The sequence below is a fragment of the Mustela nigripes genome, chromosome 1 (genome assembly GCF_022355385.1).
Source record: "Mustela nigripes isolate SB6536 chromosome 1, MUSNIG.SB6536, whole genome shotgun sequence".
Lineage (NCBI taxonomy): Eukaryota > Metazoa > Chordata > Mammalia > Carnivora > Mustelidae > Mustela > Mustela nigripes.
In genome coordinates this window covers 192,110,764-192,121,938 of record NC_081557.1, presented here as the reverse complement: position 1 = coordinate 192,121,938, position 11,175 = coordinate 192,110,764, and positions in this window count along the sequence as shown.

Sequence of the window (11,175 nt, the reverse complement as noted above, 5' to 3'; positions counted from 1 at the left end):
GACGAGAAGTGAGAAAGTTCCTAAGTATAGGACGAGAAGTAAAAGGGTTCCTAGGCATAGGACAAGAAGTAATGGGATCAAAGTTTACTAAGATGGGAGGATTGCTGATGGAGGTGCTTAAGGCTAACGGCACTCCGCTAGACTCTAACCATAAAACGGTTAAAAATGTTATCGAGGAGCACGTCAGAGAAGCCTCTAAGGCAGGATCTAGCAGAGGGGGAGAAAATTCAGAGGAGAGCTCCTCTGAAGATGAGCTTGGAGAAGCCATGACACACTTAAAATTAAAAGAAGAAGTCCCTAACGAACCTTTAAAGGGAAAGACATACAAAGAAGCCGGGAAAAAATATGACTCCCTATCGCCCTCTGTCAGAAGGTCAAGAATTCCTACCCCTGAATGTAGGTCTATAGCGCCACCTGCAGAATGGCTGCCACCATATAACACTTCATGCTCCCTAGGGGCATGCGATTGTCCAGAATGTAGAAATGCAGGATGGAGGGACATTACGGACTTTACTAAACCCTCCCCTCTTGCATACCCAGTGTTAGAAGATCAAAATCAACAGAGGTCTCATCAACCACTAGACTTCACACTTATTAAACAGTTTAAGGAAGCAGTCACTACTTATGGGCCACAGGCTGCTTATACACTTTCACTTTTGGAAGCAGTTGGTAGCATGAACCTTACCCCAGACGATTGGACTAACATGGCAAAAGCAACTCTGTCTGGTGGACAATACTTGATATGGAAAACTGCTTCAATAGCTATGATGCAAAAAATGGGATACATACCAGGAAAAGGGTTAGGGAAACAAGAGCAAGGTAAAATAGACACCATCCCTTTCACCTCAGAATATAAGGGGCAAGGCCTGGGTTTTCGGGAAGGGCCACTGAGGCAATGAAAATAACGTGGAAGACAGATACACCCTGCTGGGTGCCTCAGTGGCCCCTTACTAACGAAAAACTATCAGCTGCTAAAGCCCTGGTACAGGAACAGTTAGAGGCGGGTCATATGAAACCTTCTACCTCACCTTGGAATATACCTATCTTTGTTATTAAAAAGAAATCTGGTAAATGGAGACTTTTACATGATCTTAGAGAAATTAATAGGCAAATGCAGAACATGGGATTACCCATGATAACCGCCTTACCGAGAAACTGGCCATCAGTAGTGGTTGACATAAAAGATTGCTTTTTCTCTATCCCTCTGCATCCTGAGGATACAATTAAATTTGCCTTTACCCTACCTTCTATTAATCATGCAGAGCCTAACCAAATATATGAGTGGACTGTCCTCCCTCAGGGCATGGCTAATAGCCCCACTATGTGTCAATTATATGTTTCTAAAGCCATACAGCCTATTAGAGAGACTTACCATGATTTAATGTGTTACCATTACTTGGATGACATATTGTTGTGTGGATCTGACTCTACTACAGTTTCGGGAGCCTTAGTAATGTTACAAAAGGAGCTAAATTCATGGGGGTTAATTATAGCCCCGGAAAAGATACAGGCTTCCAACATCAAAGACTATTTAGGCATGAAACTATACAATACCATGGTAAAACCTCCATTAGAACTGACAAATTACAAACACTCAATGATTTCCAAAAGTTATTGGGGGACATAAATTGGATCCGACCCTACCTGAAAATAACTACAGGAGAATTACAACCATTGTTTGATATTCTGAAGGGTGATGCCCGTCTAGACTCTCCTAGAAGCCTTACTCTGGAGGCAAAACAGGCTTTGAAAATTGTGGAGGACAGGCTTGCCTTGACTTCAGCAGATAGATGTGATCCTAACCAGATAGTCCAAGCCATAGTGATTCCATTCCCTTCTTCACCTATTGGAGTGCTATGGCAAGGTGTGCCCTTACAATCGCTGTCCCTCCCAAACACTCTTCCTCGGATAATCACAACATATCCAGTTGCAGTAGCCATGCTAGCTAACAAATTGATCACTGCTTGTATTTCTACTCTTGGAATCATACCTGACAATTGCATCATGCTGTATACTAAGGAACAGATTCACCTACTATGTGCTACCCTAGATGATTGGGTGATACTGACCACCTCTTACTCAATAGAATTTGATAATCATTATCCTTCACACCCACTTATAGAATTCACAAAGGGTATTGAATTCATACTACCAAAAATTAGTAGATCGACACCACTAAAAGAAGCCTCTACTGTCTTTACAGATGGAAGTAAAGAGAGCACAGGAGCTTATATCATAAATGGAATCGTGAACCCAGTCATAGTTCCTGCCAGGTCGGCTCAACAAGTAGAGCTACTAGTAGTGCTCCTAGTGCTCCAAAGATTTTCAGACACTCCCCTAAATATTATTTCTGATAGTCAATACGTGGTAAATGCAACAAAAAATATTGAAACAGCCATCCTCTCCTTAAGTGATTCACCTATTCCATGGATCTTAAGGCAACTACAAGAGGTTGTGCAACTGCACACTGCACCATTTTTTATAGATCACATCAGAGCCCATATGAGCCTACCAGGACCATTATCCGAGGGCAATGCTCTAGCAGACCACAATAGTCGTTTCCAACTTATTTGCCCTACCTTAGAACAGGCAAAGCTGTTCCATAGCAAATGGCATGTGAATTCTAATACCTTAAGATATAGATCCCATATCACCAAAGAACAGGCAAGAGATATAGTAAGGACCTGTGGGAATTGTGCCACATTACTCCCTCAGCCTTCCTTAGGGGTGAATCCCAAAGGCCTTCAAGCTAATCACCTATGGCAAATGGATGTCACACATGTACCTGAATTCGGGCAAAAAAGTACGTACGTATATCAGTGGACACTTATTTGGGTATCATAATGGCTACTCCCCTCATGGGGGAGAATTCAAAACAAGTCATCATACCCTGCCTACAATGCTTCACAGATTGGGGTATCCCAAAACAAATAAAGACAGATAATGGACCTGCATATACATCAAAATCTATCCATCAATTCCTAAGTCAATTTGGTATAGTCCATACTACAGGTATACCTTACAATCCACAAGGTCAAGGAATAATTGAACGCACCAATGGCACCTTCAAACGATGCTTACAAAAAATAAGAAAAGGGGGAATAGGGGATGACTACAAGTCATTTTAAATTTTTTGTCCTTGGACCATAATGGTACATCTGCAGCAGACAGGCATGCGGTGGTTACGGAACGCACTCTAGCCCAGGCAAAGTGGAAGGATATACTCACGGGCCAATGGAGAGGCCCTGACCTGGTCCTAAGATGGCACCGAGGTTCTGTTTGTCTTTTTCCACAGGATGCCCAAGTGCCTATCTGGGTCCCGGAGCGACTGATTAGAAGAATCGATCAACATGGCCGGCCCCGTCCTGATGCTCGGCCTGATAGTGATCCTGGCGACACCAGCATCCCTTCAACAGATGCACCAATGGGCAATAGTGAAAGCCTGGCCGTTCCCCATGCCACTGACGAATGAGTCCGCCATCCTCCCTCCTGTATACCTACTTTCATTCCCATGCCCATTTCTGTAAATCCTAACAATTCGCCTGTATTGCTCTCAAGACATAAAAGAGACTTTGGGATCACTGCAGCCATTATTGCGGCTGTAGCAGCCTCCGCAGCTGCAGCAACTGCAGCGGCTGTAGCTCTCACCACATCTGTAACAAGTGGACATTCTCCAGAAACTATTGACGACTGGATGCATCCAATCACTTTCTGGACTTTGCATAACCTCCGTGGCCTATAATGACCTTTCTATTGCTGCTAATCTGTCAAAAGAGTTAAGCAGATGAGATTGACATAGCTCCATTACGGGATTGGGTATCTGTTGTAAATCCTTATGTTCCGCCGTTTTGCATCATTACATAAACAACAATGTAGGCAACAATTGGCGCTAGTACAAGCTTGCATGGCACTGGAAGCTGGTACATTTCCCCAAATCTGGCTGGCAGCGCTAGATCGGTAGTCGATGATGGCTAAGATTGGCTGCATGCACATAGCAACCTAAGCCAGGAGTTCTCCAACCAGGGGGAATTATCCAATGATGGGTAAGCATGTTCATCGCAGCTCACAACCTAAGACAGGTACGATCTCCTGCCTTGCATGCCTAATATAAAAGAAAAGGGGGAGATGTCGGTGCCCAATCGGCTTGTAGCGCATGCCCGGTGATGCTTCTGGGCTCCGCCATGCCCACTTGTTGCCTCGGCCGCCGCTGCCTCAAACTGTCCTCGCCGCCGCCAGGTGGCAACAGTGCGGAGCTGCTCCGGCTGGGCCCGTGGGGGGGCCCCGGGCGCCACACGACTTTTTCGGTGCCCGAAAGTAAACACGCCATTAAGATGGCGGCTGGATGCGAGCCAGTAGGCGGAACTTAGGATTATGTATCTATGTGGCTGTGAGTGATTGGTTGTGCAACCTTGGTATGTATAGACATGCACGAGCTGGGGGAGAGGAGGATCCCAACAGCTACGCAGAAATAAAGCTTGCTTCGCTGAGGTCTCCTGGTCGTTCTTGCTGGCGAGAGCGACAGATCTATCTTTCTCTCTTTCTGTCTTTCTCTCTCTACCAAATAAATAAATAAATCTTTAAAAAAAAAAAGTGTTGAGGTTCCTGGGTGGCTCAGTTGAGTAAGTATCTGCCTTTGGCTGGGGTCATGATCTCCGGGTTCTGTGATGGAGCCCCACATTGGGCTCTCTGCTCAAAGGGAAGTCTGCTTTTCCCTCTCAGTCTCTCGCTCTTTTCTCTCTCTCTCTCTCTCAAATGAATAAATAAATCTTACAATATAAAAAGAAAGTGTCTGAATTCATGACTTATCATTATGTATTGTGGAAGGTTGGATTCTCCAGGTAGCAGACTCAGAGGCAGAAAATGACACATGGAAGTTTATTCAAGAATATTCTTAAGGTAAAAATCTCTGGAGGTGAATGAAAAGAAGCAAGATTGGGCAATAGGGGAAGTTAGGTTGCATTACAGTCTTTACAAAAGCCTCTGTCAGTTTCAGGGATATTGCTGAAACTGGAATGGCTCATTCAGAGTAATTCTGAACAGGGGTGAGAGGGCTAGCCCTTTGTACACTCATTTAAAGTTGCCATTGGTACTCATCTAAAGACAACATAACCTTAAACAAAGCTATTTTCCTTAAGTGAGACAAATTGGAGTGCTCCAAAGATCATTAAGTGTGAGGAAGATGCCATTTAGTTCCCATAAAGGAATCTGATAATGCATCACACAATCCTTTTTGCGACACTGGAGTAGAACGTATAGGAGTTCCAGAAATGTAGTGTGCTATTTTCCTAAGACAGAAAGTTTAGTGGGAACAATCATGTCCCCTGTTACTGTAGTTGGGTTCTGGGATTAACTGGCATGCATCCTTTCCTACTATCTCCCTCCCCATTATCTATTCTAGGTTCCTGTCAGACTCAAGTAACAATTCTGCCAGTATCAGTGGTTAACTGGGGACTTGATCCAGAATCTCATTCATCAGTGGAAGAATATAATATTTGTAGCATGTCCAGCTCATTCTGGTCTTTTTGGATGATGTTAAGACAGAAGGTAGAAGAATCAACATAGCTCCAGGCAATATTATAAATGAATACTGAGGTCTGTTCCAAGTAAATACAAACTGTCTCAGATCCTTTTTTTCTGATAGAAATGGAAAAGAACCAATTTGCCAGATCAATGGCTACATACCATGTACCAGAGGCCATGTTAATTTTCTCTAGCAAATATATCACATCTGGCACAGCAGCTGCAATTGAGTTATTACCTGGTTGAGTTTGCAGTTATCCACTGTCATCTTGCATCTGCTTTTTGTTTGTTTTGTTTTGTAGTTTTGTTTTGTTTTGTTGTGTTGTGTTGTTTCTGGAGCCAGATGGTAAATTAAATAAAGAAATGATGAATTCTAGGATCCTTTAGGTCTTTAAGAATTGTACTAATTTCTTTTATTTCCCCAGGATTCAATATTGTTATTTATTTCATTGGTTGGGGAATAGTATGTTTTTAATAACTCTATTTATTTATCTGGTCCTGAAAACAAACATGAATTTTCTGAATTAGATATCAGACATTATTACAGCACTAACAACACTGATTTCCTGTACTTCTATCCTTTACCATTTTAATATCTATTAACAAGCAACTTAGGTGATGTTGTCAAAATGATAATCAGATTATGTCACTCCTCTATTCAAAGCCCTGCAACAGAATTCCATTTTACTCAGCATGTATTTTCTGCACTGACCTTTACATTTCTTTGTGATTTGGATTTCTGAATCCCTTCCTGTTACTCAACCCCTAATGTCACCCGCTCTAGTAACTTTGGACTCATTGATTTTCCTGTAGATCATCAGGCTTGGTGCCAACTGATTGGGACCATTGGTCCCAGTAATTAAGACAGCTGGTACTTTTTTTTTTTCCCTTAAACAATGTCTTTTCAGTGAGGACTACCGAGAGCATTTAAGTTAATATCACAACCTGTTCTTATGTTGTTTAATGATAAATACAAGAAATTATTTTTCTTTGGATTTGCCATTAATTCTTAATATTGTTCTAATGTTACAAGTCACTGATCACAGATTACATCAGAAATCACTGATCTCATAAATATTTTATATTTTTCCTCAATTATATCTTTATTATATATCATCTCTCTAAAGGAACAACTTTTATTAGAGAATGTAATTAACTAAACTAAGAGGCAGTCTGAATGTATTGTTATTTCATTTATTTTGGAGTCTGAATTAGTTTCTCACTAGTTTCTCTCCACAGCAAAATAACACAAACTGGGTGGCTTAGAATAAAAGTTATTGTCTTCCAGTTCCAGAGGCTAGAAGCCCCAGATCACAGTTTTGGCAAAGTCATGATCCTTCTGAAACCAGTAGATGAATCTTTTCTTTCTTCTTCCTAGCTTTTGGTAGTTCACTGGAATCTTTGGGGTTCCTTGGATTGAAGATGCCTTACTCCAAACCTCTCTCCTCATATGGCTTTCTGCCTGTGTCACATCATCTTTTCTTGTGTATTTCTCTATGTTCACATTTCTTAACTTTATAAAAACATGGGTCATATTGAATTAAAGCCCATGCTAATGACTTCATCTTAATTTGAGTGTCTCATAAGGACCTTATCTCCAGAACAGTCAGAATCTAAGGATTGAGGATTTCAACATATATTTTTTAAAAGATTTTATTAAAAGATTTTATTTATTTATTTGACAAAGAGAGGGAGATCACAAGCAGGCAGAGAGGGGGGAAGCAGACTCCCTGCTGAGCAGAGAGCCCGATGTGAGGCTCAATCCTAGGACCCTGAGATTGTGACCTGAGCCAAAGGAAGAGGCTTAACACACTGAGCCATCCAGGTGACCCTCAACATACATTTTTCAGGAAATATAATGTAACCCTTAAGAAGGTCTATACTGACAATGGCTGACCTAAGGAGTAAATATCAAATTCATCTTTAAAAAAGATGAAACAAGGAAGACCCATTCTATATTAGCAGATACAATAACTTCTAGACTGCATTAACTAAATCCTTCTTCAGAATATCTTCCCCTACCTGCTGAGTGTTGTCTGCAGTCAGCCCGTGGCTCTCAGCTTTCTTGCAAAAATGCTTCATCTAAAAAGAGTTGTCTCACCCAAGATCATGCCCTCTTGAAATAAAAACTCAGAATAGTGAAAGGTTGATAACAAGGGTACGGATGCCAAGTCCTTTTGCCTACAACTCAGAATAATTCTTATCTGCAGAGCTTCCCTTGATGCCACCTGAAATCTTCATTGAAATGGTGTCACAGTCCTAGTTCTCTATTTGCAAGAGATAAACTAGTGTGATATTCTGTTAGGGAACTTACTAGCAGATATAAAATGAGAAGATTTTGAGACAATATTAGAGAAGAATACAGAATTAGTAACAATGAGCACTTGAAATTGGGTTGCTGTTGCTCAGCAGAATTGATGCTTTGAAAAAAAGAGAAGAAATAAATAAGAGTGATTAAGTCCTTAACATGAAAGCCAGAAGAACTTCTTGTTAGTATATAAAAAAGACTCTCAATTTCTGTAACCAGGAGGAAGGAAAACCTGAGAACTTAATAATTGAAGTAGCAGAGCTCCATAGAGACTTCCTCTTCCAAATTATATATATCGGAAATGACAAGATCAGGACCTTGTTAAGGAAGAATGAGGTCCTGACACATGGGAATGGAAACTTTGCATTGGTTTGCTTCCAAATTTTGCATCTCCAGATTTTCCTAAACTCTGAATTTATAGCAAAGTTCTAATCCTTTCTAGTAAGAGCTAGTGCCTCTCAACTACTGTCAATGTTTAATCAACAGAAGTCAAATAAAGAAAATTTTCATAAGAGGCAATGTGGGAGACTGCTCCATTAGTGTCATGAAATTGTTTAATAAAACATGGCTTCCTTATGGGAAAAAAAAAAAAAAAGTGGGCAGTCACCAGGGATAATACTCAGTTTATATAATGAAAAACAGTCAGATTACTAAGGGCAATTACTTAATAAAATGCCATGACTTCTTGCCTAATTTTCAAGTTTGAGCTAATATTCATACATAGGATACAGTGATTGAGGAATATCTGGGTCTTCAGGAGGAAAAATTACACCATGACCCCTGTGCATGGTAATTATCCCACCATTCCTTTCTCAAAATGACCGATGGCTATTTGCTCAGATTTCAAGTTTACCATTAATAATATGTTGTTGCACACCAGAGTGTTATGCTAAGCCCAGTTAAAATGGAGAAATATGAGTCATATAGATATATAAGCATATGGTGTGGATGAGGCCAATGGTGGGTGAATCCACTGGGTCTGCAAAACCATCACATGGCTATCTCTACATAGAAGTTAAAGTGGCCCTTGATGCCCTACACAAACAGAGTGAAATGGATGCTGCTTAGGTTCCACCTTTCAAAATGACACTCACATACAACTTGTGCCCATCCCTAGCTTGTAATCATGTAAAAAGGAAATTTTAATAAGGTTTGTTCTACATTGCTAAATTGACACAGTACAAAACCCACCAACATTTATCCTTTTTCAACTTGGTATCCCCATACAATTCTTTTAAGAAAGTTTAACTCTTAAAAGTCAAGAGTCTTAAAAGTCAACCCTACTTTCAATTGTATGATGCAAGCAACTCTCATACAACTTGAAACTTACTAATTATCTCTATATATCATACATATATCTCCTTCTCACCAATCACTCTATCCATCTTAGGGTGATGGTCATTATTCTTCTAGCTGAATAATAATCACCTTTAGATATCCTACAATTTAAATACTGATGGATATGTTTAAGCACTATTGACTTACATTAGAGAGTATGTGAGTGATAGAGGGAAAAACAAAAATTAGTTGACATATGAACATTATATATTCATATCAAAATAAAAAGGAAATATTTTATTATGGTCTTTCTTTCTGCCATAGGTCACATGGTCATAGCTGGTATTTATAACATCTTCCACAACCCCTTCTTTAGAGTATCCTTCCCCCCATTAAATTAGTATAGCATTTCATTGAGTTGTATCAAAAAACATGGCCAAACTGAGGGACTGTCTAGGGGATATCATGCATTTTTCTGTCTTAATGAAATGTCTTTGATGACAGATTGGGAACTTCTATTGACCTCCAGAACAACAGGACCTGACTTTAAGATGATTGGAAGGAAAAAGTTTACTAAGAAATTAGAAATAGTAATAGCAACAGAAAAAATTTTCCTAATGTACCTATGGCTCCCTACTTTGATACCCAAACTCATCAATTCTTGATATAGGAGAAATATCACTGGGTATTGGTGTATGATTAGAACATACATATACCATGTTCTGGAGGGTACTACTTCAGCACCACAAGAAGCTGCTAGCTGATGTCTTAAATGACTCTCTAAAAGATCTTTCTTTCTTTCTTTCTTTCTTTTTTTTTAAATCAGAGTAGGTGCTTCAGTGTGAAGGGAATGAATTAAGACCGGAGAACTTCCTAAGCATGAAGCCATTTCCACACTTTATTTTCTATAAAATGAACTGTTTTACAGGAAGCTATGCTATGTAAAATACCATGATGGTGAATAAAACATTCTGTAAGTCCAAAGGTAGTGGTTTTGTCAAAAGCTCTCTGAACAGGAAAGGGAACCTCATATTCAAAATAAGCTCCTATTCACATGAGTAAAAGTGTTGTTCCTTTCTATGACAGAAGTGATACAGTTTGTGTTTGGTTGTTCCATCTAGAAAACAGTGTCAAATCTGGGACTCACGTTCAATACCAGACATTGAAAAATTAGCTACTCTGTAGTGCTTACAGCCAAGTATGTCCTGGTCAGAAGTCTATGTATAATATAAATTTGATAGGCAAAGCTCAATGTTGCTATTACTATACTGTATCCATAATACAAAAGATTGTAGCTTCCAAGAAAGTTTTGGACTTTAAAACTGTAGGGGTGGGGCACCTGCGTGGCTCAGTTGGTTAAGCATCTGCCTTCTGCTCAGGTCATGATCCCAGAGTCCTGGGATCCAGCCCTGCATGGGGCTCTCTGCTCAGTGGAGAGCCTGCTTCTCCCTCTCCTTCTACCTGCTACTCTACCTGCTTATGCTCTTTCTCTCTGTGTCAAACAAATAAATAAAATTTATTTAAAAATAAAATAAACCGGGCGCCTAGGTGGCTCAGTGGGTTAAGCTGCTACCTTTGGCTCAGGTCATGATCACAGGGTCCTGGGATCGAGTCCCGCATCTGGCTCTCTGCTCAGCAGGGAGTCTGCTTCCTCCTCTCTCTCTCTCTGCCTGCCTCTCTGCCTACTTGTGATCTCTCTCTGTCAAATAAATAAATAAAATCTTTAAAAAAAAAATCATTATTTTGAACATTGAAACTAAAATAATATTGATTTCAATTACACTTCAATTAAATGTGCATTTGTATTGTGACACGTGGTATAGACTTAATGCTGAGATGACTTCATGATATATTCAAATATCAAATCATTATGTTGGGCGCCTGGGTGGCTCAGTGGGTTAAGCCACTGCCTTCAGCTCAGGTCATGGTCTCAGGGTCCTGGGATCGAGTCCCACATCAGGCTCTCTGCTCAGCAGGGAGCCTGCTTCCCTCTCTCTCTCTCTCTGCCTGCCTCTCTGCCTACTTGTGATCTCTCTCTGTCAAATAAATAAATAAAATCTTTAAAAAAA